The sequence below is a fragment of the Mesoplodon densirostris genome, chromosome 4 (genome assembly GCF_025265405.1).
Source record: "Mesoplodon densirostris isolate mMesDen1 chromosome 4, mMesDen1 primary haplotype, whole genome shotgun sequence".
NCBI lineage: Eukaryota > Metazoa > Chordata > Mammalia > Artiodactyla > Ziphiidae > Mesoplodon > Mesoplodon densirostris.
This window is the reverse complement of record NC_082664.1, coordinates 111,401,004-111,428,142: the sequence shown is the minus strand read 5'-3', so window position 1 is coordinate 111,428,142 and position 27,139 is coordinate 111,401,004. Positions and strand designations below refer to the sequence as shown.

Here is a 27,139-nt window from a genome sequence, read left to right as displayed (position 1 = left end):
AGCCAGTGCTGCTGGTTCACAGACCACATTTTGCACCAAGGGACTCAATATGGACCTTATCCATTAAAGTTACCTTGCAAGGGGATGCCAGTTCTACACCAGGTCCACTCTCACCACCCTTCAAAGCTTCCAGACCCCAAACTGGAATTCAATCTCAGCCTGGCCCAGGAGGTCAGGTATGGTTCAGCATGAGATAGTTTAGACGTTGAAATAATTGTAAGATTATGCCAATTTATATTAGAAGAAAGGTAAGGAATATGTGTGGGAATGGATCCTAAGATTGCTAGACCAAGGAGGCAGAAGATAATGTTGGGGGTCAAACTTGTTGATATGGATCTATGTCATATAGATATAGTTTGAGAATCTGGGAATGACTATAAGTCCAAGTTTGCTTGGTTAGTTGACTGAAACCTGAACCAGCAGTGGCCTGCCTCCACTGAGGTTGTAAAACCATACAACCACAGTAGAGGGTAGATTAACACCTTTAGGGCATTAGGTAAATAGTCATGTTGGAGTGGGATTTATCAAATGTGAACACACACCTGCCCATCCACTGTGTCCCCTAGAGAGGTCCAGAAAATGTTTCCTTGATTAAAGGATTGAGAAATACACTGGTAAAGAGAGCACCAGCTGCTTGAAAACCCTTTGGTAGCAGTCTTCCACAAGCCAGGGCCCCTGAGAAAAGCCTCGTGGTTTCCTGATTCAATGGGAATCTTGGAATCCCAGAGTGCAAGAGTCCAAGAAGCAGACACACCAGGAAAAAGGTGAGCTCAGTTACTGAAGCAGTGATTGAGCAACAGGAATCTTTGGCAGTGGTGTCTTAGGAATGAAATTGATGGGCTGTCTACTGGAGTATTATTTGATATGTACAATTAAGAAACTCTAGGTTTGGTGGCCAGAAACTTGGCTTGAGTCACTACAATGGACTGTACTGCCTGTGGTCCAGTACCAAGAGCCAAGTCAGTTCCCAGTCTCTTTCCACTGAAGGAAGGATAGACTGAGTCCACCTGAGGAAGGACCCTGCAGCACTGCCACAAGAATAGGCTGTACATACGTGCCCAACCCTTCCCCCAGAGGACCTATGGGCATTTATTCTGTTGACTTACTGGCTTTGATTTGACACTCATGCCTTCCTGTAGTTGTGATAGGGATGGAATAGGAAGGTTATACAGGTAGTTGTAGACATCCCAGTAGGGGATTTTAGATAGAGAGGGAAACCTAGGGAACTTTGGGAGACCATTGTTAAGTTAATGATTGCTCAAGAAAGCTATCAGAACTTTGAGGGATGAAGCAGGCTTACTTAACTGTAAAGCATGAGATATGCCCCCAGGTCATTAAGTGAAAGAAAAAAACATGTTACCACCCTTCTGCTGATTTGAATAAGTGCTATGACAGACCTAGTTTGACCTCTTAGGGTCAAACATTCTCCTGCCCCATGCAAAGGAGGAGTGAGTGATGTATGTCTACGCGAAGAATGAAGAAGGCAGTCTTTTCCCCCTCCCCCATTTTCCTTTGATTATAAAAATGTAGCCCACTTAATCCTCGGGGCAGACCCCCCTCGCCTGCCAACTTGCATCTCTCACAAGCGTCCTATATTAATAGATCTACTTCTCGCCTATCATTTTTCCTCTCGCTGAATTCCTTCTGTGCTGAGACACATGGAACCTGAGCCTCAGTAAGTCCAGACACCAAGTGAGTGAATCTAATTAAAAGACCGGGGGTTCAAGTCCCAATCTGGGTTTAGGCTGGGTTCAAGTCCTGCCACGTGGGTTTGAGTCCTAATCTGAGGTGCACAGTTTCAGTTAGGCAGCTCCAAATTATTAATATTAATGTTGTTGTTGTTATTTGTTTTTCCTGCTCCTCCAGTACTTTTGTGTGGTTCACTGGAGCTTGAAATAAATGAAGTTTTGGCCTAAGTTTATTTCAAAGTGGTTCCAGTGGGTGTGAACGTACCTGAGTCTGTTATGTATAATTCAAATCTCCTACTTGACAAATGACACTATCATATTGCCCCCTGAATCTTGGAGTGGGGACTACTGTGGTCAGAAAAGACAAAATTGTAGCCCCTGGAAGTCCCCCTTCTTACAAAGGTAATAAACCAAAAGTGATGCTGCATCCTAGGGAGAGTTAGGGAGGTTAGTACCACCAACAAAGACTTGCAAGATGCAGAAGTTGTCCTGTCATACGTCTAATTATTAACTCATCTACTTGACCTGTGCAAAAGGCACATGTTTCTGCATTCCCTTACTTCCCTGGTTAGTAACTGTTTGAATCTGCTCTTTAGTGTTCTGGAAGATCTAAGAGGCTGAAGCCTTTATCCTGAAAATAAGAAACCAGACATGGAAAGGTTTTTGTACCCAGGAGGGCACCATAGGGTCCTGCTTGGTTTTGTATGCATAGAAAGGAAGATTTTATTCCCATCCTGGAAATGGCTTAGAAGCTGGGAAGGTTTCACGGCCCTTTCCACTTCTGAAAATTTGAATTTGCAAGGAGTGCTTACCTCAACCTAACCATGTGTGTGATTCTATCCGGAAGCTGATTCCATGCCTCATTAACCCATGTCATGTTCTGTGGTTAAGTGAATGGATCTTCCCTCACTGTCTACATCCCTGTGCAAACCTCTGTTAAAGCTGTATTTCTATTTGGAGACCTCTTATTTCTTTATCTCCGGCCTAGTGATTCCTGCTTCAGGAAGATTCTTGCTTCTCTCCTCCCTGTTCTCAGACATCAGCTGCTCCTGGGGCAGCTCTTCCAGGCTCTTTCTCACCTCTTTCTCACTAGCTCTCTATCTTCCTGCCAGAAACACTTAGTGGGAGGCAGAAAGTAGTGAATTGGCCAGCCCATTAGAATTCCCTGTGTAAAAGAAATGCTAATTATGTAATTAAGTGAGGTGACAGAAGTGTTAACTAACCCTATTGTGGTAATCATTTCACAATATATGTGTATCAAATCATCATGTTGTACACCTTAAACTTACACAATATTATAATGTCATTTATAAGCTATATAATGTCATCATAAAACTGGGAAGAAAATAAAAGAGAATTCCTTTGTCTAATAGAGTTTGACCAATAAATATAATAATTTATTGTGATATTTTAAATGAGTTATATCAAGGGCAAAAATAACAATACTGTTTACACAAGCTGGATGTCATCGGTTTATGAACTACACGGTGGCAGGGCGGGTCTTCAAGCTCACCAGCCCCCCCAACCCCCAATGAATTCCAGCTTCCAACAATTAGATTTAGTCTTTTTGCTAAGACGTATCTAAATTCACTTAATGGTGAATTTCTGAACGGGGATTCTAAAAGCTTTTTCTTTTCCCACACCGGGAGTCGAACCCGGGCCGCCTGGGTGAAAACCAGGAATCCTCACCGCTAGACCATGTGGGAATCGATGGAACAACTCCGAAGTGCAAGTCAATTGAAGCATTCCCGTCTGCTTCCGCTTTCGTTGCTCTGTCCCGCCTTCGAGTCGAAGCGGCCTTCTGCGCTTGCGCAGATCTTTGGCGCTCGGGACTTCTGGTCTGGTTTGGGCTATGCTGCTTTTCTGCGCGCGGAGCCTGGATCCCGGCGCGGGGGCCTACGGCCTGCCGAGACCCCTCACACCCCGCCTCGGGGAGCCGATCCCGCACACTCAGTCCCCGGGAGGCCGCTCCCGACCCCCACCCACCCCGCCTGGGGAGCCGCCCTCCGACCCTGCGCACCCAGCCCGGGGAGCCTATGACCTAAATTTCTAAAAAGCTGTGTTAGAAGGCTCCGCAGTGAGATTTGAGAGAAGAATGGTTTGAGTAACGCACAGAGCAGGTTGTGAGCCTGGCTCCCAGGTCTCAGTTTCCCGGGTTTGACGCTGAGGGTAACTTTTATGAGATCAGATTTTTACAATCATGATGTTTAAGGTCATAGGGTTTTTAAGTGGAATTTTGCACTTAGAAGGCAATGCATGAAGCTCAGAATAGCTCCTGGGGAACGTTTTGGGGCAAAAGACCTTTAGAGACTACCATTTTAAAGGTCTTGTTTAGGGATGGCCTTACATCAATAAAATAAAACACCCCAAACCATAAAGGAAGAATCCATACATTGCACTACTTTAACAACTCATACCTTGGGGGGAAAAAAAGTAAAACAACAAAACTACTGACTGGGAGATAAACATGTACACCCCACCTAAGAGATTGGTGTCCCATATAGAAGGAAACTACTTATGATTTATAGGAAGACAAATACTGCAATATAAAAGAGAGCACTTGTGAAAAGGCCACTTGGAGAGGAACCCCAAGGCTAAAATGCATCTGAAAAAAATCTCTAACCTCACTGGCTCCAGGCTAGTGTTAGGCCAAAAAGCAAGTGTGAAATGTCAAAAGCTGGCAGGTATGTGGGAAAAAGGAAGCTCTTGGAAAGGCAAGTTGTCACGATTTCCTGAACCTGCTTATGACCAAGCAATTCAATTTTTAAATTTTTGTAAAACCGGTATGTTCTGGAATTTCCTCTCAGTGAACACGAAGAAATGCTGCTGTGAAAGTAATAGGCGGACCATAGGGAGGATAAAGGGCCAGCGTCACCCTAAGCAAAAGTCAGGGAAGGGTGGAGATTCTTAATTTCTAAGAATTTCAAATGTCTGTGTGATTAAAAAAAAAATCTTAATAATTGAAAATATTTGTGGGATGAAAAGGACCATACATAATGTCTACCGATGAGCCACAGACTGGAAGAAAATGTTTGATAGGAAAATGTGACTATCCTTACTATATACAAGGGAAAAAACCTTAGTAGCTTAGCTCCCTGGGAAAAAACCCACAGGGAAAGGGGATTGAGAGAGGAGGAGTTCTGATTAGTCAGTAAATTGGGGAATAGCTCAGTCTTGTTTGTAACCATGGCAATACAATTTAAAACAATGCTAATATATCCAGGGTTAGGGAGGAAGTGAGGACACAAACTCAATGGAAATGGCCATAGTCCCTCTCTGGGATTGCAGCCCAGGCTTCTCTTTCCCATGGCTCAGTCACACCTGAATGGAGAGGCTTCCCAGGCCTTGCAGGAGGGGCCAGAGCTACAAGATGGCATGAGAGTGGCTCCTGGCTTTCACTGTGTGGCGGTCACTTGTTAACCACCAACACATACATTGCATTGTTATGTCTAGAAATTGTTTTATTGCACTGAGTCATGGTAATTTGGGGCTTATTAGTACTACACTAAATAATGCCTCAGGTTCCTAAAATAGGGGCAATTGTCATGGAAAATAATTTTCTAGTAGGTGATTAAGCAACTTTTTTGTTTTTGTTTTTGGTAAAAACAAGTACAGCAAGAAGGCTTGAATATTTTGCTTTATTTTACAGAGCAGTGTGTCAGGATTCATATCATCTGTTTGGTACTATAAACCGAAGTAATTGTTGAAAAAATTAGTAGTTAATATCTCACATTTCTATCTTTTATTGCATATTTGATGGATTTTTTAATAATTTAGACTTAAGAAACTTTTAGATCTGAAATGTAGCCTTGGGGATATGCAAGGCCAGAGCCTCAAAAATATCCAGGAGCTTAAAATAACTTGCCCCAAATCATCCAACTAATAGATTTAGTGAAGTTCTTTTGGAGATCATCATGGGTTGACTCCATGATAAGGATAATATTAGAATATGCTGAAATGAATGAAATCTAGAAAACAATTTCTCCATAAAGAAATAGGAAATTACAAGGACAATATACATTCTGAATAAAAAGTTACTGAATTCCAATGTCTTTAAATGAGTTGGGAGGTGTAATATTAAGACAGGCTGGGACCTAGGACCTGGGACCTGGGACCCTTTGCTGTAGTGCTTGTACTTGGACAAACGTCTCCTTGCACAACAAAATACAAAGAAACTATGAGGGACTAAAAGTAACTGCATGAATGTGCACTTGGGGCAAATTATGAACAATAAGATACAAAAAGACCAGAAACCCAATTGCCACTTCTGAGATGTCAGGAGAAAATCAGGGTACTGTGCATGATCCCTGCACAGGGTACCACCAAGGGGGTGAGCAGACCACCTAAGCCATCCCTCTAGCCCAATCCATGGATCTGCCCCATTCCTCACCCCATTTAAGGGACCAGCTCCCCGCCCTTCACAGGGAGTGACCAAGGAAAACTGTTACTTGTTTTCTCATGCTTCATTGAGTACCAACAAAGCCTTGCCTGAATTTCTCATCTGGTCCGTTATCAATTTCTATTGATTGAAGAGTCCAAGAACCTGGGTCAGTAACAATATTACTGGTAATAAATTTTTTTATTGACTTGGATAACCTGAAGGTTAAAGTAGAATAATATGAATAACTTGTGTGCGTGTGTTTGTGCATATAAATTTCTCCTGCCTTTTGATGTCAGGTATCTCTGGCAAATATCCTAAATCCAAAAACTGACTAGCTGTTAATTTTTTGAAAAAGTACTGAATCTTTGAATATGAGTTCTCCCCCTTCACCCACCAGTAACAACATATAACGGTGAGTCATTGTGAGGGCAAGTTCTTAGCATCCAGCCCGAAATGAAGGTGGTACTTGCCCAGTGTTAGTTGTCAGTGGTCACTGTCACCCCCAGAGGCTCTGGCAGAATGTGTTGATCTGGCCACCCTCACTCAGCTACACAACAGGATAAGTCCATACCTCCTCTACTGATGGATCTTCTGGGTGATTGATTCTCCAGCTGGTGTTTGGTTCTGATTGAGGAAGTTACCTGCATTTCACCATTACTCGCTTTGGCTGCCCAGACCACTGAAAGGGAGCTACAGTGATTGCTGGAGTGTACACGACCAATATTTGGTCTTCCTTTTTGGAGAGATTTTGTGCGTTATCTCTGCATTTGGATGTGAGCTCTTTCCCTTCTGCTTGCTTTCTTTTTTCTTTTTTTTTAAATTCCAGTACCAGTAAGTCTTTATTCATTGTATTTTCCCAAGGAAAAGAAGGGGAAGGGAAAAGGGGCAGCATGTGTGTTACAAAATGATAGCAAATGGGAAAGGAATACCTGGCACAGCAAAATCAATCGTCAAATAAACACTGCCCAGATGGGGTTGCCAAAGCCCAAGGGGGCTCAGTCTCCTGCAGTTCAGTAATGAGGGGAAGGGATGAGGAAAAGAACAGACAGGTACATGCTTTTCTGACCGACCTCCCTCCCTCCCTCCCCATAAATTCAAGATTTCACACAAAGCTTTGGTTTCTATTAGTAAACATGGAGTTACATTCGTCCGTCTCCTATTAAACAATCTTGTGGCCACTTTGACATAAGTTTCTTGCACCTCCATGAAAGTTCCTGAGGGACTTGGTTATACATTCATCTTTCCTTTTGTGGTCTCCCAACCCCACTTTCTACATGGAAGGCCCCCTCATTGCTCCTTCCTACCCTAGGATTAGAGATTAAATTCATCCAAAGACAGCAGTCTGTCTGGCATGAATCACATCAAGGAATGGTCATGACTCAGGAGATTGGGAACAAGGGATGGAGAGTTCTTAGCTTCTTCAGGGTTTCTGCACAAGTCATTTAATCGCAGACACCCCACAAATTAAACATATAGGTGTATGGGCTATTTTTTAGGGGGGGAATGAAGGGGGAAAGAGGAGGGGGTAGGAATCCAGTTTTTAGGACAGAAGATCTTGTTCGAAATAGGAAATAGAGGAAGGGGAACACAAAAGAAAGTGTGGCTCAAGACCCCCCCACTTCAAGAAGAGGGGCCCCCAAGCTTATGTTTCAGATCTTTTTGGCTGGTGCAGAACCTTTTGTCAAAGATGCTTCAGCTATCTTTCTCAATATAACAAGAAGTTTTTAAACAATAAAACCCCAAAAGAACATGGAGAAGACCAACACATTATATTTACACAAACTAGGCCACCTAGCAGTCACCAAATCAGCTACTTGTGAAGTCCTATGAAGCCCAGACAAATACAATAACTAGAGGTGGGCAGGAACTGGGGGAGACAAAAACCCAGGATCAGACACACATCACCCAATGCGTTCTCTTGCATTTGCCCCCTTACAACACAGTGAGGTAGGTTTGCAATGATCTCACAGCATGTAAATGAAACCCCCTTTTCTCCTTTAGCTGCCATGACACTAATCACTGTTGAAGCAGGGCAGGACACTGGCTCTGGGAACCACAAAGAAGCCATCGCTAAAGGTGTCTCTGGAAGCCAAGGGGGAAAAGCCCAGAATTGTTAAAGGTTAAGGATCTTGTCCTTGCTTCATATGTCCATCCCTGGGCAGCTGAAGATAGGTACAGAGGCATCGTTCTTAAAACCGGTCCCTACCAACTCACATTTTTTACAAAAACGCACACAGTACACCCTATTGTGCATGGTAGGCCTAGCCCAATCCAGTGAAGGATGGATCTGGTATGTAAAGCAAGTCAGTGCCCTGGAATTAGAGGTCTGGAACAGGAATCCTTTATCACACATACAGATGACCTCTGCCTAATCTTGGCTTCCCCTCTCTGCACCTTTTACCTGGACCAGCCTCTCCTAACCTCTCTGCACCACTTTTTCCTATTCAGACCAATTTCCAGTCTTTCAGTAGAAGGAGACCAAGTCATGGGGCAACCCAGTTAAAACCTAGTCTCCCGTGAAACATTGAAGATGGAGGGGTTTCAAAAGGACACTATGGCAGAAAAGCCAGCTCTAATTGACAAAAATGAGGTAGTTCAATAGGTTATACACTCCAAAGAGTTGTTCTCTCTGGTGATACAGCAACAAAAAGTATTCCTGCTGTGTAGACCTGGAGCTGCTGCTGACTTATCCCTGAGATTGCTCACATACCTGAGAACACAGTGCAGGAATGAGGGCCTTAGATTAAAATACACAAAAATACAAAACCAGAATATTTATATTATGAAAAAAAGAGTTAAAATGCACAAGATACGTCATTTACACAGAGCTAGTGCTGTTGGCATCCTGGAGAAAGTGGGACCCAAGGTACAGTTATCCAAAGGAGCAAATAAATAAAATTGTATTGGCCCAGAATGGGGTGGGAATGAACTGAGAAGCAGCAGGTCTACAGCTGTGCCCATAACCACCCCTTTTGCCTATCATCACAAACCACTGCTTGGGACAGTTCTCAGCACTCCATCCCAAGAGGGGGCTATGAGGAGACAAGATGTGGAAAACCCTGCCTTACCCCTGAGATATTTCCTCCCACAGATGGTGGTGGCTGGTGGGTTTAGGTCTATCAATCTGGTCTCATGCTTAATCTTTTCACTCTGGCATGGGAAATATTATTTCATATCCTTATTTAAGAGCAAAACAACTTTCCTATCCAGGCCACTTTCAAAAGCTGGAGATTCTGGGGGTGGAGACTCAGATAAAGCATGCAGGGAGGGTTACCCCCCAAAGCCCTCACGTGCATTTGGATACAGCATGACTGGAGTTCCTTTGCCTCACTCCTTCTCCCAAACCAAGGGGGAAGAGGGAGTGACGCTACGAACCGGCCTGAGATATATGGCAGTGCCAGCTGCCCCCTACCCACCCCGTCCCCACTTTCTCCACTCTACCGATTGATGCCCATTCCTCAAAACTTTCTGATCACAAAAGGATAATCCCCACCCGCTATGGCTCAATTCTGGGCCTCTGGGAGCATGGCAGGGCTATGGATCTCTTCTTCCTCCTCCTGAAAGTAGGCTGGCTTTCCCTGTGAGCTGGGAGCTTGCTGGGCCTTCAGTGGACACAAGGTACCATATGGTTGATGCTCTGGCGGAAGTGGCACTTGGGCTGGCATGGCCATTTGCATTCTTTGGCATGATGGTCTAGACCTCCACAGTTGTAGCTGATCTGTAGTTGTAGTTGATCTGTGTTTCTAAATGTTCTTCCCTTTGGGCCACCTCTTGCTCCCAATACAGGACACCTCACCAGGGCCGGTGACTTGGATAGATTCCAGGCTCTTGGCAGACTTCTTAAAGGTGAACTCCACGGCCTCACCCTCCTTCAGGCTCCGGAAGCCCTCCATGTGCAGCTTACTCTGGTACATAAAGACATCCACCGGGGGGTTGAGTGCAACCCGGGAGCGGGTGGTCATGGCTAGGAAGCCGAATCCCATGCACATGTTGAACCACTTACATATGCCAGCACCATGCAGCAGCTTCGGCTCCTCATTGACCCTGGCTGCGGACTCTGGCGCCTCCTCTGGCCCCTTAGCGCAACCGCCTGCAAACTGCTGGTTTGACACGGAGCCCATGGTAGTTGGCAGAGCCCAAGGCCACGGGCCTCTGGTCAGGCAGCTACTGGCCCAGAGAAGTCCGGAGGCAAAGGGGTGGCTCAGAGAATAGGCTTCTTCCCCAGCACAATAGCGGTGGGAAAGCCCACAGCTGTTTTTGGCTTGCTTTCTTTTTCTTGACTGTGGCAGTGCTTCTTCTCTTTATTATTTATTTGACAGTTGTTTAAGGCCTTGTATTTTCATAATCTTTTCATAAATATACTTTAAAAAACTTTAAATAGAACTGCAAGCATCTTGGGGTAAGACTGTGATTGAACTGTTTTTCTGCTCTGTCCACAACAAGTACAACATAGACATGCAACATTTTTGATTGGTTTATTTCCTTTTCAATGATAGTAAGTAAGATTATGGAAATCATTTTTGGGTACCTTGAAATTTCTCAACTTATGTTTTTAAAAATGTGTCCAGTTGGTAAGGGAGACAGTGACCACCTTCACTCTTGTTCTAAAAAATACACAAAATAAAACAAAAAAACTGGCATTCTTTCTAAAGAGCATCTTTGGCTATTCTCCAAGCCAAAACAGACTACTATTTAAAAGGTAATTGTTCATTATATAGGATTAACCATACGAAATTGCCAATAATCCACTGGTTTGGATTCACAGAAAAATAGACAAGATGAAAAGGCAGAGGGCTATGTACCAGATGAGGGAACAAGTTAAAACCCCAGAAAAGCAACTAAATGAAGTGGAGATAGGCAACATTCCAGAAAAAGAATTCAGAATAATGATACTGAAGATGATCCAGGACCTCGGAAAAGGAAAGGAGGCAAAGATTGAGAGGATGCAAGAAATGTTTAACAAAGACTTAGAAGAATTAAAGAACAAACAAACAGAGATGAACAATACAATAACTGAAATGAAAACTACACTAGAAGGAATCAATAGCAGAATAACTGAGGCAGAAGAACGGATAAGTGACCTGGAAGACAGAATGGTGGAATTCACTGCTGTGGAACAGAATAACGGAAAAAGAATGAAAAGAAATGAAGACAGCCTAAGAGACCTCTGGGACAACATTAAATGCAACAACATTCGCATTATAGGGGTCCCAGAAGGGGAAGAGAGAGAGAAAGGACAAGAGAAAATATTTGAAGAGATTATCGTCAAAAACTTCACTAACATGGGAAAGGAAATAGCCACCCAAGTCCAGGAAGTGCAGAGTGTCCCATACAGGATAAACCCAAGGAGAAACAGGCCAAGACACATAGTAATCAAATTGGCAAAACTTAAAGACAAAGAAAAATTATTGAAAGCAGCAAAGGAAAAATGACAAATAATATACAAGGGAACTCCCATAAGGGTGACAGCTGATTTCTCAGCAGAAACTCTACAAGCCAGAAGGGAGTGGCATGATATATTTAAAGTGATGAAAGGGAAGAAACTACAACCACGATTACTCTACCAGGCAAGGATCTCATTCAGATTCAACGGAGAAATCAAAAGCTTTACAGACAAGCAAAAGCTAAGAGAATTCAGCACCACAAAACTAGCTCTACAATAAATGCTAAAGGAACTTCTCTAAGTGGGAAACAGAAGAGAAGAAAAAGACCTACAAAAACAAACCCAAAACAATTAAGAAAATGGTCATAGAAACATACATATCGATAATCACCTTAAATGTGAATGAATTAAATGCTCCAACCAAAAGACACAGGTTTGAAGAATGGATAAAAAACCAAGACCCATATATATGCTGTCTACAAGAGACCCACTTCAGATCTAGGGACACACACAGACTGAAAGTGAGGGGATGGAAATAGATATTCCATGCAAATGGAAATGAAAAGAAAGCTGCAGTAGCAATACTCATATCAGATAAAATAGACCTTAAAATAAAGAATGTTACAAGAGACAAGGAAGGACACTACATAATAATCAAGGGGTCAATCCAAGAAGAGGATATAACGATTATAAATATATATGCACCCAACATAGGAGCACCTCAATACATAAGGCAACTGCTAACAGCTATAGAAGAGGAAATCGACAGTAACACAATAATAGTGGGGGACTTTAACATGTCACTTACACCAATGGACAGATCATCCAAAATGAAAACAAATATGGAAACACAAGGTTTAAATGACACAATAGACCAGATAGATTTAATTGATATTTATAGGACATTCCATCCAAAATCAGCAGACCACACTTCTCAAATGTGCATGGAATATTCTCCAGGATAGATCACATCTTGGGTCACAAATCAAGCCTCAGTAAATTTAGAGAAAATTGAAATCATATCAAGCATCTTTTCTGACCACAATGCTATGAGATTAGAAATGAATTACAGTGGAAAAAACGTAAAAAACACAAACACATGGAAGTTAAACAATACATAACTAAATAACCAAGAGATCACTGAAGAAATCATAGAGGAAATCAAAAAATACCTAGAGACAAATGAAAATGAAAACATGATCATCCAAAGCCTATGGGATGCAGCAAAAGCAGTTCTAAGAGGGAAGTTCATAGCTATACAAGCCTACCTCAAGAAACAAGAAAAATCTCAAATAAACAATCTAAACTTACACCTAAAGGAATGAGAGAAAGAAGAACAAAGAAAATGCAAATTTAGCAGAAGGAAAGAAATCAAAAAGACCAGAGCAGAAATAAATGAAATAAAAACAATAGCAAAGATCAATAAAACTAAAAGCTGGTTCTTTAAAAAGATAAACAAAATTGATAAGCCATTAGCCAGACTCATCAAGAAAAAGAAGGAGTGGACTCAAATCAATAAAATTAGAAATGAAAAAGGAGAAGTTAAAACAGATACCGCAGAAAAACAAAGCATCCTAAGAGACTACTGCAAGCAACTCTATACCAATAAAATAGACAACCTAGAAGAAATGGACAAATTCTTAGAAAGATATAAACTTCCAAGACTGAACCAGGAAGAAATAGGAAATATGAAGAGACAAATCACAAGTAATGAAATTGAATCTGTGATTAAAAATCTTCCAACAAACAAAAGTCCAGGACCAGATGGCTTCACAGGTGAATTCTATCAAACATTTAGGGAAGAGTTAACACCTATCCTTCTCAAACTCTTCCAAAATATTGTGGAGGAAGGAACACTCCCAAACTCATCCTATGAGGCCACAATCACCCTGATACCAAAACCAGACAAAAATACTACAAAAAAAGAAAATTACAGACCAATAACACTGATGAATATAGATGCAAAAATCCTCAACAAAATACTAGGAAGCAGAATCCAACAACACATTAAAAGGATCATACACCATGATCAAGTGAGATTTATCCCAGGGATGCAAGGATTCTTCAATGTACACAAATCAATCAATGTGATACACCATATTAACAAATTGAAGAATAAAAACCATATGATCATCTAAATAGATGCAGAAAAAGCTTTTGACAAAATTCAACATCCATTTATGATAAAAACTCTCCAGAGAGTGGGCATAGAGGGAACCTACCTCAATATAATACAGGCCATATACGACAAACCCACAGCAAACATCATTCTCAATGGAGAAAAACTGAAAATATTTCCTCTAAGATCAGGAACGAGACAAGGATGTCCACTCTCACCACTATTATTCAGCAGAGTTTTGGAAGTCCTAGCCATGGCAATCAGAGAAGAAAAAGAAATAAAAGGAATAGAAATTGGAAAAGAAGAAGTAAAACTATCACTGCAGATGACATGGTACTATACGTAGAGAATCCTAAAGATGCCACCAGAAATCTACTAGAGCTAATCAATGAATTTTGTAAGGTTGCAGTATACAAAATTAATGCACAGAAATCTCTTGCATTCCTATACACTAATGATGGAAAATCCGAAAGAGAAATTAAGGAAACACTCCCATTTACCATTGCAACAAAAAGAATAAAATACTTAGGAATAAACCTACCTAAGGAGACAAAAGACCTTTATGCTGAAAACTATAAGACACTGATGAAAGAAATTAAAGATGATACCAACAGATGGAGAGATATATCATATACTTGGATTGGATGAATCAATATTGTGAAAATGACTATACTACCCAAAACAATCTACAAATTCAATGCAATCCCTATCAAATTACCAATGGCATTTTTTACGGAACTAGAACAAAAAGTCTTAAAATTTCTATGGAGACACAGAAGACCCCAAATAGCCAAAGCAGTCTTGAGAGAAAAAAACAGAGCTGGAGGAATCACACTCCCTGGCTTCAGACTATACTACAAAGCTACAGTAATCTAGACAATATGGTACTGGCACAGAAACAGAAACATAGATCAATGGAACAAGATAGAAAGCCCAGAGATAAACCCACGCACCTATGGTCAACTAATCTATGACAAAGGAGGCAAGGATATACAATGGAGAAAAGACAGTCTCTTCAATAAGTGGTGCTGGGGAAACTGGACAGCTACATGTAAAAGAATGAAATTAGAATACTCCCTAACACCATGCACAAAAATAAACTCAAAATGGATTAGAGACCTAAATATAAGACTGGACACTATAAAGCTCTTAGAGGAAAACATAGGCAGAACAGTCTGTGACATAAATCACAGCAAGATCTTTTTTGATCCACCTCCTAGAGTAATGGAAATAAAAACAAAAATAAACAATTGGGACCTAATGAAACTTCAAAACTTTTGCAAAGCAAATGAAACCATAAACAAGATGAAAAGACAACCCTCAGAATGGGAGAAATTATTTGCCAATGAATCAATGGACAAAGGATCAATCTCCAAAATATATAAACAGCTCATGCAGCTCAATATTCAACAACCAAACAACCCAATCCAAAAATGGACTGAAGACCTAAATAGACATTTCTCCAAAGAAGACATACAGATGGCCAAGAAGCACATGAAAAGCTGCTCAATATCACTAATTATTAGAGAAATGCAAATCAAAACTACAGTGAGGTATCACCTCACACCAGTTAGAATGGGCATCATCAGAAAATCTACAAACAACAAATGCTGGAGAGGGTGTGGAGAAAAGGGAACCCTCTTGCACTGTTGGTGGGAATGTAAATTGATACAGCCACTATGGAGAAGAGTATGGAGGTTCCTTAGAAAACTAAAAGTAGAATTACCATATGATCCAGCAATCCCACTACTGGGCATATATCCAGAGAAAACCATAATTCAAAAAGACACATGCACCCCAATGTTCATTGCAGCACAATTTCAATAGCCAGGTCATGGAAGCAACTTAAATGCCCATCAACAGATGAATGGATAAAGAAGATGTGGTACATATATACAATGGAATATTACCCAACCATAAAAGGAATGAAATTGGGTCATTTGTTGAGATGTGGATGGATGTAGAGACTGTCATACAGAGTGAAATAAGTCAGAAAGAGAAAAACAAATATCGTATATTAATGCATGTATGTGGAACCTAGAAAAATGGTGCAGATGAACTGGTTTACAGGGCAGAAGTTGAGACACAGATGTAGAGAAAAAACTATGGACACCAAAGGGCGAAAGCCATGGCAGGGGTGGTGGTGTGGTGGTGTGATGAATTGGGCAATTGAGATTGACATATATACACTGATGTGTATAAAATTTATGACTAATAAGAACCTGCTGTATAAAAAGAAATGTGCCTTCTTGATAAAATGTTTAAAATAAGAAAAAAATAAAAATAAAAATCACACACACACGAAAATAATAATCCTCTTTTTTTTATTTACTACAATGGAAATTCCATATATTTCAAGCCAATTCTTCTTCCTCTTACTGTGAGCACTCAGATTCACCCACCACATTAACAGGAGAGCTTAATAGAAAGCATGCTGTTAAAATATGAGCTTTTCCAACATCAAGAGAAACAAAAAATTACACTTGCTTCTAGGATATAGATACTTTGCTTTTTAAAGTGTTACTGAGCTCAGGTTCGGCTACTCACAGCTCAAAAGCCATTAATTGAGAGGCAAGTGTCAGTAGAAAGGAAAGTTGCTTTATTCAGAAAAGTCAGCAATCTGGGGGGAGGGTGGACTCATGCTCTGAGACCAACTCTGAAGATTCTGCTCAGCCATGACAATTTTTAAAGGGAGAAAGGGGAAACAATTTCAGTTAATCATTAAGGTAGGAGGTCAGATTCTTCATCATTTTTCCATTCCATGCAGACCTGCTGCCTTCTCCTGATCTTCTTTTGGATGCTATCTTGATTGCGTGGTTCTGCTGCACATTTACTAAGGGGGAAGCTGGGGATAGAGAGTCATTCTTTAACTACTTAATTCTCCATTCTTACTCCTTTTAATCCAGGAAAGGAATCAACAGGTTAGGCAAGGCACTGTGTACATTCAGTGGAGCAGAAGCCAGGAATTAGGTTAAATGTTACCTAATGATCTCATTTTTATGATTAAGGTTTATGGAAAACAGGATGAACAAACAGAAAAAGGGACAAAGGAGCTGCTTATAAAAGTAACAGTGCAAAGATGAAAGTCTAGTAGGTAATATTTATTCTAGAAGGGCTGTGGGGTTGGAAAAGAACAGTCAGATTATTTGCTTAACAAATCTATTCTGGGTTTATAAGAGCAGAGTTAAAATGTGATTGATGGCTTCAACTTTATTTAAATTGATGAGAATTCCCAAATTATTAAGGGCAGTAAATATTCCTTTACACATATAAACAGAATTTCTAGATTCATCTCTAAAATGTGAACTCTTCTAAAATACGTTGCATTTCAAAGTATGTTAAAAACCCAGTCATAATTTAGGAGAATTAGCAAATGATTGAAGAGATTGCTGAATCAGTAGAAAAAAATGTGACTTTATAGTGATGCTGTCTGGATTTTGAAGGAATAAAGCTGGCAGGAAAATAACTCTTGGGAAAGCACAGGGTAAGCAGAAGCCTGTTCAAGCTCGTGGAGCTTAGAGCTTGGTCAAGTGTTGTGATTCATTTAAAGAAAAAAGAATACAAAATTGTGACTACAATATTTTTATGAAAGTATTATTGGTAATGTCATATAAATTTTTGATATTGCTGTCAAATTAAGGAGACTGCTGTTTCAGTTCTCCTGTGTCTGAATTATAAAATTTCAAGGTATTTCAATTATTCCCTAGACCAATGATCAGTTTGTTATCATGTCTCATTGAAGCAGCATCTTCAAAGGCCTTTCTCTCTTTGCAATCTTTGTTGAAAAAAGTATTTTGTGTCAAATCAGTGAGGAATTTATTTTTCCAATGAACTCATATGGTTTACTCCTTTTCATTAACTGGATTATCCAATAATCCAAGAGTTTATCACTCTTTTGAAATGTTCTGTTAACGAATTATTGCTTTGGTATGATTTATGTGCTGTTTCATATGATGTGTCGAAAGTTCATCAAATATCCCACAATGTGATCTATTGTATTGGAATGCACAAAACACACAACTTCACACACTGGTATCTATTCACGGCTTGTAGCATGGCTATGAGTTTCTGTTTGACAATCACAGGAATTCTTCTAAGTTCTATTACTTCTAATTCCTATCCAGAAAAGTATTTGGGGGTGTTTGAATGTTGTCCAAATATATACATCAAGCATATTCCTAAGAGGAGACCTATGGTAATCACATCTTCTACCTAAAATTTTACGCATCTGGTAATTGGAAGAATTTTCCACAGACTGGCTTCTGGCTCTGTCTATGTCACATATGATTGTCTAAGACATTTCACGGGCCACTCCCAGGAATGTGAAAGGGACCAGTGCAAAGGGAGGTTCCTGAAGCTTAAGCCTCATTCACTTCTTGGAAATTCACCTCTGGCTATAAACAGGACTCAAGTCTCTGTCACTTTCCTCCCCCTGTCCCATCAACAGAGCCCTAGTTGCAGCCTTCATTGGGTCACTCCAGAATTACTGAGAAAGCTGCCTAGCTGGATTCTCTGTGCCTTGGGTTTGCTTCTTGTCTATTATGATTATGTTAGTCCACCACTTAAAACCTTTCCATGGTTATTAATCATGTAAGATCAAATGGTTTAGCTATTCAGAAAGGTCATTAACATGCCGACACACAGCCTCATTTCTCTATGATTTGGATTCTTTGTAGTTTCTCTTAATGTGCCCTAAGTTTGAAAACTCCTTTCCTTTATGTGTGCTGGTATATTTCTGCTAAAATGTCCTCTTCTCGCCACTTTGTGCCCCTTGCCTAAAGATTATCTACTTCTCTGCCAACACTCAGCTTGAATCTCACTTTATTAGGACATTTTCCTGTAACCAAGCTCTGTCCCCTTCCTCTCCCCCCAAGTCACAGCCCCACTGGACAATTCCCTCCATCTTGCCACCACTTATCTTGTACACATCCTTGTAATTCACTTCCCACCCTATAGTATGATTAGTTAATGCTAATTGTTGCCCTGTGTCTACTCCCCAAAACTTTAGTTTTGAGAAAGGGAAAAAATAGCCCCAGATGTCCAGGCAGCTGGCCATGTTATTCTCCTAGTGGACTTAAGCAATCTTATAGAACACCAGCCTCAGACAAGGTCCCTCTGAGGCTACTTCACCGTCATATGAAATACAGACAAACAATGTCCCTGCGCCACGCACAAAATAACAAGCACCCCCTCTTTTGGCTGGAATGAGTGGCTTCAATTTCTTGATCAATTACAACATTTATCCTCTTCTAGTCTGGGCTGCCTTCCCCTGGATAAGATGAATTGGGATACCCAGTTAGAGAACTGCCTCCGCTTTCTGGCATCCCAAACAGAACAAACTCCTGCTTCCTCTGACCCTCTCTTGACTCACCCAGCCAGAATCCAAATCATACACTGAGTTCTTTCCAGCAGCCTCTCATGGAGATGCCATGATTCCCTATAGTGCATGTTCTCTCTCACCGCAAGGAATAATCAAACCAACTTGTCCAACTACAGGGATGCTGCTGCTGGTCTTTGGTGGAGGGCGCTGACAGAATAGAAGTTCTGGGAGCTTCTTGCCTTGCCTGGCAGGCTTGGCCCAGTGATGATGCCCACATCTGAGGCCCTGTGCCTCCACCTACACCAGGTGCCACCTGCCCTGGCAAGAAGGTAAGTTCATGCTGAGTTAAACTTCTCTCTTTCCTTGAAGCCTTTTGGCATTGGGTTTATTGTGTTTTCTTAGGAATCAGGTCCCTTGGGATTTTGTTATTAGGCCAGGTTTGCATTGTTCTTTGGCAAGACTGTTTTTTTAGGTCCTAACACCTGCTAGTCTAATGGCCTGTCTGCTTTTTGAATTTAGTTTTGTCTGCTTGAAACCAAGATAGTTTGTCTGGCCCCAGTAGGTGATGTGTGGTCTTTGTCAAGTTCCAGAGATACAGAAATACACAAGAGCTATCCTTACAGACTCTTGGCAGTTTTTGTGGGGTCTTTTCAGTATAAACCATACCTCCTCCAGGCTGACCTCTTGCCTTTCTTATGCTTTACCTTTAGGAGTCCAATTCTTGTGCATATCTTTCTAACTGGCACAATTGCACAAAAACAATTTGAAACCACAGAGGCCACTTTAGAGAATGTTTAATATGGATGAAATTGTTCATTTGAGCTGTGCTTTAGAACAAAAGGAAACAAAATTCCAACTGTTCAATAGTCTGCTTTCTTTAATTGGTCCAAGGAGGCAATTTAGGCCCAAAATTTTCCTTAAATATTCTTTAGCTAAAGCTAATGAAAAATGTGAGAAACAATCTCTCCAAGCAGCATCTTTAAACAGTGTTCAGGATTAGCTACTGCTGACATTTCCAAAGACCTTCCCACCTTTTCTTGATCTTTTGAAGCCAAAAAATGCAGATCTGATCATAAAGAAAAATTGGCTGGCACATCATCCCGTTGCATGAACTTCAACATTTGGCTGGACATTTTCTAGAGACTTTAGGAACCAAGAATTAAAAAAGGCCTCATGAGGGAATTGCCTTATTTGTCTGAAAGAGAGACCATCTTATTTAAGTGAGAGGATCCCCCCTTCATTTTCTTTCTTGGGGACTAAATGTGGGCTTTTTGGTCAGATGACTTGCTAAAATTCTCAGAGACCCACATTATGTCAAAACCAGTTTCATGACACTCTCTTTCATGTGTGTATATGTCAAAATCTTTTAAAAAATACTTCTAAATTTTCTTCCCTGTCCTTACAGAAGAAGATAATTAACTCTTTGTTTAAAGACTGCTTCCTCACATCTTTTTTGTTTCCCCTTTCTTGAGAAACTTTATAGATTAACTGATAAAAATAATCCTTCAGTTGTTATGTGCATATTCTAGGAATATTTAGTTCAAATGAACACTCAAAATTGTCTAAAAAAGAAAGAAAAAAGTTATCAAGCTACATTTCTCTTTGTAGACACTGAAAAGTATATTTACATAAAAGCCTTTGTGACTACAACTACAAGATAATAAGAAAAGACTTCAACTTCAGAATAGAAGAAAACCTTGACATGATTCAGGGTCTTTAACAATTAGTTCACTAAAAAAAAAACAGGAAAAAAAGGTAGTATAATATTTTGAATTGTTTAAGACCAAGGTTCAATTACTTGTGATTCAAACTATCTACATTGCTTTAGAAAGTTTCCATTATTGTCATAATATTTTAATTAAAAAAATTTATTGATGTATAGTTGATTTACATTGTTCTGTTAGTTTCAGGTGTACAACAAAGTGATTCAGTTATATATGTGTGTATATATATATATATATATATATATATATATATATTATTTTCCACTATAGTTTATTACAAGATACTACATATAGTTCCCTGTGCTATACAGTAGGACCTTGTTGTTTATCTATTTTATATATAGTAGTTTGTGTCTGCTAATCCCAAACTCCTAATTTATCCCTCCCCCCCTTTCCTCTTTGGTAACCATAAGTTTGTTTTCTGTGTTTGTGAGTCTGTTTCTGTTTTGTAAATAAGTTCATTTTGGGGGCTTCCCTGGTGGCGCAGTGGTTGAGAATCTGTCTGCCAATGCAGGAGACACGGGTTCGTGCCCTGGTCCGGGAAGATCCCACATGCCGCAGAGCAGCTAGGCCCGTGAGCCATGGCCGCTGAGCCTGTGCGTCTGGAGCCTGTGCTCTGCAACAGGAGAGGCCACAACAGTGAGAGGCCCGCATACCACAAATAAATAAATAAATAAGTTCATTTGTATTTTAGATTCCACATATAAGTGATAACAAATGATATTTGTCTTTCTCTGTCTGACTTACTTCACTTAGTATGATAATCTCTAGGTCCATCCATATTGCTGCAAATGGCATTATTTCATTCTTTTTTATGGCTGACTAGTATTCTATTGTATATATATACCACATCTTTTTTTATTTTTAGTCACACTTCATTTCAAAATTTTATTCCTGCACCAGATCTATACATTAGCTATAATTACTGTCAACCCATGACCACAAAGTGGATATGGGAGTCCAAGGAAAAGATTAGGAAAGGGAGAAAGTATACCACATCTTTATCCATTCAGCTGTTGATAGATACTTAGGTTGTTTCCATGTCTTGGCTATTGTAAATAGTGCTATTATGAACATTGGGGTGCATGTGTCTTTTTGAATTAGAGTTTTCTCCAGATATATGCCCAGGAGTGGGATTGCTAGATCATATGGTAGCTCTATTTTTAGTTTTTTAAGGAACCTCCATACTATTCTACATATAGTGGCTGAACCAATTTACATTTCCACCAACAGTGTCGGAGGGTTCCCTTTTCTCCACACCTTCTCCAGCATTTATTATTTGTAGCCTTTTTGATGATGGCCATGCTGACCAGAGTGGTGTGATACCTCACTGTAGTTTTGATTTGCATTTCTCTAATAATTAGCAGTTTTTAGTATCTTTTCATGTGTTTATTAGCTATCTGTGTGTCTCCTTTGGAGAAATGTCTATTAAGGTCTTCTGCTCATTTTTTTGATTGGGTTGTTTGTTTTTTTGTTATTGAGTTGTATGAGCTGTTTGTATATTTTGGAAATTAAGCCCTTGTCAGTCATATTGTTTGCAAATATTCTCTCTCAGTCTGAAGGTTGTCTTTTCATTTTGTTGATGGTTTTCTTTGCTGTGCAAAAGCTTATAAGTTTGATTAGGAAGTCCTAACCCCACTGATCAGACAAGAAAAAGAAATAAAACATATCCACATTGGAAGGAAAGAAAGAAAATTGTCATTGTATGCAGATAACTTATAGAAAACCCTAAAGACTCCACATGAAAACTACTAGGACTGATAAGCGGATTCAGCAATATAGCAGAATACATGATTAACATACAGAAATCAGTTGCATTTCTTTACACTAACAAGGAAATATCAGAAAGGGAAAGTAAAAAAAAAAAGAAAAGAAAGATCTTTTAAAATCACATCAAACAAAACAAAACAAACAAACTTAGGAATAAACCTGACCAAGGAGATGAAAGACATATGCTGAGAACGATAAAACATTGATAAAGGAAATTGAAGATGATTCAAAGAAATGGAAAGATATCCCATGCTCTTGGTTGGAAGAATTAATATTGTTAAAATGGCCATACTATCCAAAGCAATCTACAGATTTAATGTGATCCCTATCAATTATCCATGACATTTTTCACAGAACTAAAACAAATAATCCTAAATTTATATGGAACCACAAAAGACCCAGATTTGCCAAAGCAATCTTGAGCAAAAAGAACAAAGCCAGAGGCATAACCTTCCAGACTTCATACAATACTACAAAGTTACAGTAATCAAAACAGCATGGTACTGGCACAAAAGCAGACATATGGATCAATGGAACAGAATAGAGAGCCCAGAAATAAACCCACACACCTACAGTCAATTAATCTTCGACAAAGGAGGCAAGAATATACAATGGAGAAAAGACAGTCTCTTCAGCAAGTGGTGTTGGTAAAGCTGGACAGCTGCATGTAAATCAATGAAGTTAGAACACTCCTTCACACCATATACAAAAAACAAACTCAAAATGGCTTAAAGACATGTATAAGACATGACACCATAAAACTCCTAGAAGAGAACCATAGGCAAAACATTCTCTGACATAAATCTTACTAATGTTTTCTTAGGTCAGTCTCCCAAGGCAATCGATTAAAAACAAAAAATAAATAATTCATAATTTTTTAAAATTAAATGTTTTATGTATAAACTTGCACTTAATTAAATACAGTGATAATGTGATTTATTTTTATTAATATATTTTTATTTTAGAATAGTATTAGATATACAGAAAAAATTGTGAAGATAGTACATAGCATTCCCATATACCCCATAGGCAGTTTCCCCTATTATTAACATCTTACTGTAATATGGTATATTTGTCACAAAAAAATGAACCAATATTGGTATATTATTATCAACTAATGTCCATACTTTATTCATCTTGCTTTAGTTTTACCTATGTCCAGGATGTCATCCAGGACAGCACATTCCATTGAGTTTTTGTGTCTCCTTAGGTTCTCTGGGTTGTGACAATTTCTCAGACTTTCCTTGTTTTTGATGACCTTGACATTTTTGAGGTGTACTCATCAGATATTTTGCAGAATGTTCCTCGGTTGGGATTTTACTAATGTTTTTCTCAGGATTAGACTAAACATATGGGTTTTTAGGAGGAAGACTGCAGAGGTAAAGCCATTCTCATTACATCACATTAAGGGTACATATTATCCACATGACTTATCACTGTTGATCTTAACCTTGATCAGCTGGCTGAGTGACCAGGGTTTTTTTGGTTCCTCAACTTTTATTCTCCCTGCCCCCTTGCATATTGTACTCTTTGGAGGGAAGTCATTATGCACAGCCCCCACTTAAGGAGGGGACAGTTTCACTTTGCCTTCTTTAATGTGGAGTATCTGCATATATTACTTGAAATTTTTCTACAGAGGAAATTAGTCTATTATTCCACATTTATTTATTTATCCAATCACTTGTGTGTGTGTGTGTGTGTGTGTTTTAGTATATCCTTTTTGGGGGGCACAATAAGATGTTCCAGGCTCTCATCTTGTATATTCCCTGCCTCAAGAATAAGCCATTTCTCCAAGGAGTCCTTTTTCCTTTTATTGGAGAATAGTATTAGAAACCAAGATATAAGTGTTAGGTGCTACCAGGGAGTCATTTCTTCTAGATCTTCTTGGCTGAAAGAGCAAGGAAATTTGTAAGTACACATACTATATATGTGTCTATATTTATGGATATTAACAGATCTATAAATATTTTTGTATGTACCCCTCTATATGAAGCTAAACATGAGTTGGTACTGATGTCTCCAACTCTAATCCATTACCTATGGATCATTTTAGCCTCCTACCCTTGCTTGTATGTAACTTCCTGCTTTAACAGTGAGAACTCTTGCACCCACCCTCTACCATTCAATTCCTTTCTAATTCCATATATGTGTATGGTAGTTTCAGGTGTGTTAACCCATATCTTGAAAGAAAACAACACTTTCATCTAGAGTACAGTGCTTATTCACATTTCCTTTGCCTCAGTCTTACAATATATATTCATTTCTGAAACTACTTAGGTCAGCACTTTCCCCCCCCACTCTCTTTGGTAAGGTTGTGTCATACATCTGTAATACAGTGAGTTTCTTTTGTCACAGTCTACATCCAACCCTGTAAGTCCCTGACTTCCCAAATGATTTTTGAACATTTTTATACATAAGGTTCCTCTTTGTGCTGTAAAGTTCCATGCATTTTGACAAATGCATGCATGGTTTCATGTATTCACCATTATGGAATCAAACAGAATAGCATCACTACACTAAAAGATACCCTATGATTCAACTATCTTCCCTTTCCAAATCCTTGACAACCACTCTTTCTTGTCTCTATATAATGAAATCCCACAGCATATGGTCTTTTCAGACTGTCTTCTTTCACTTAGCAATGTGCATTGAAGATTCATATGTTTTTGTACCCCCTGATAGCCTCATTTCTGTTTACTGCTAAATAATACTTCATTCTATTCCATCCAAAATTTGTTTATCTATTCACAGATTTGAAGGATGTCTTGGTTGATTCCAGTTTTTGGCAATTATGAATAAAGTGGCTACAAACATTTACGGGTAGGTTTTCGTGTGGGCAGAATTTAAAATCAGTTGGGTAAATACCTAGGAGTGCAATCGCTAGATCACATGATAAAGAACATGTCTGACTTTGTAAGTAACTGCGAAACTCTTCCAAAGCGGCTGTACCATTTTGCATTCTTACCAGCAATGGAGGAGAGTTCCTTTTGCACCATGTTCTTGCCAGCAACTGGTTTTGTCAGCTTTTTGGGTTTAGTCATTCTAATACACTCTTAGTAGTATCAGTATTTCATGTTTTTTTAAATTTATTTATTTATTTATTTATTTATTTTTTGGCTGTGTTGGGTCCCCGTTTCTGTGCGAGGGCTTTCTCCAGTTGCGGCGAGCGGGGGCCACTCTTCATCGCGGTGCACGGGCCTCTCACTGTCACGGCCTCTCCTGTTGCAGAGCACAGGCTCCAGACGCACAGGCTCAGTAGTTGTGGCTCACAGGCTTAGTTGCTCCGTGGCATGTGGGAATCCTCCCAGACCAGGGCTCGAACCTGTGTCCCCTGCATTGGCAGGCAGATTCCCAACCATTGAGCCACCAGGGAAGGGAAGCCCCCAGTATTTCATGTTTTAATTAGCATTTCCTTAATGACAAATGATGTAGAATACCTTTTCATGTGCTTATTTGCAGTCTTTGTAGGTTCTTTGATTCTATTCTGATCTTCTGCCCTATCAGCATTCAAGGATTTCCCTACTACAACAAGAGGACCTTCCTGCCTTACTACACATACGTGATTCTATGTGCTGTTCCTTACTCTGTTATAACCTCCAGCAGGCCAGACTGGGGCCTGTCATATTTGATCTGATGATCAAATAACACATGATAGAAAAATTAAAAAACATGTAATTATAAAAATATATACCTATCCAGACTTCCATCCATGAAGTAGCCAACTCAAGCAATTTGTCACAACTCTTTCCAGACTTTTTTCTTCTGTGGGATTATTTTTCTTTACATATTTTTTCTTTATGTTGGATATATAATTTATTTGCAAGTTTTTCTAATCTTAAATCATGCTGAAACAAACCACATGCTTCATAAATCTTTGACCTCATTTCAGATAAAACCCCAGAATTAGAATTATCACGTCACATTTTAAACAGCCCTTTAAAGGTTCTTTGATACACACATCCAAGTGTTTTTTCACAAAGTTGCTAACATTTTATTTCCACTCACGGGGACTGAGAACGCCTGTCATTACACTCCCACCAGCACTGAGCAAGGTCAGTGGTTTTCATCTTTGTCAGGCTGTCACACCAGCATGGTATCTTGTGGTAATTTTTTGTATTTAATTTACTAGTTAAGTTTGAACGTTCTCTATTATGCTTGAAATTAGTTTCCTGTGGTAGTTTTTGTGAAGTACTCACTTGTGGTCTCAGTGCCACTTCTCTGCAGTCTGAGTCACAGCCACTGACCGCTTCTCTAGCTGTTCTGAAAACATGGGAAGGGAGGGTGTGGTGCACAGACCTGAGGTTTAACCTCAGGCTAAGCCAGAGCCACACAACAGCCTCTCCATTTTAACAGGAGACAATGGCTAACTCTCTGGGCCTCTGTTTCCTCCTTTGGGAAGGAGGGGCATCGCCTATGCTTCACAGGGCTGTTGTAAGGATGACATGGGATAATGCACATGACAGGGCTTCCTCTTTTTAGGCTGTTTGCCCAGGATTGCTTGAAGATTTAGCTATTGTATAAATCTATCCATTGTTGTGAACAGGGAATTTACTATTTATAGAAGACATGTTATATGCAGAAGATGGGGCTGGTTTCAGTGAGGGGTGTATAAGGGAAATCTGAGTACAGGGTTCAGGCTGTGGAATATGTCTATGTAGATAACTTTTATTTTTTTGTTGAAGGACCAATTTTGAGGAACAGCAGTTTACAGACTACATATATATAAAATGCTTCATCCTTCTGCCTTGGCAGAG

General features: G+C 39.8%; 1 non-coding gene and 1 pseudogene across 1 annotated transcript; both read right to left on the bottom strand.

Moving 5' to 3' along the window:
• Window positions 1–3,322: 3,322 nt before the first annotated feature.
• On the bottom strand, window positions 3,323–3,394 carry TRNAE-UUC (transfer RNA glutamic acid (anticodon UUC)). Its single transcript has one exon. It is a non-coding gene; the product is annotated as a tRNA-Glu (tRNA).
• Window positions 3,395–9,572: 6,178 nt separating this feature from the next.
• On the bottom strand, window positions 9,573–10,190 carry LOC132487428 (protein lin-28 homolog A-like; annotated as a pseudogene).
• Between the last annotated feature and the right edge of the window lie 16,949 nt (window positions 10,191–27,139).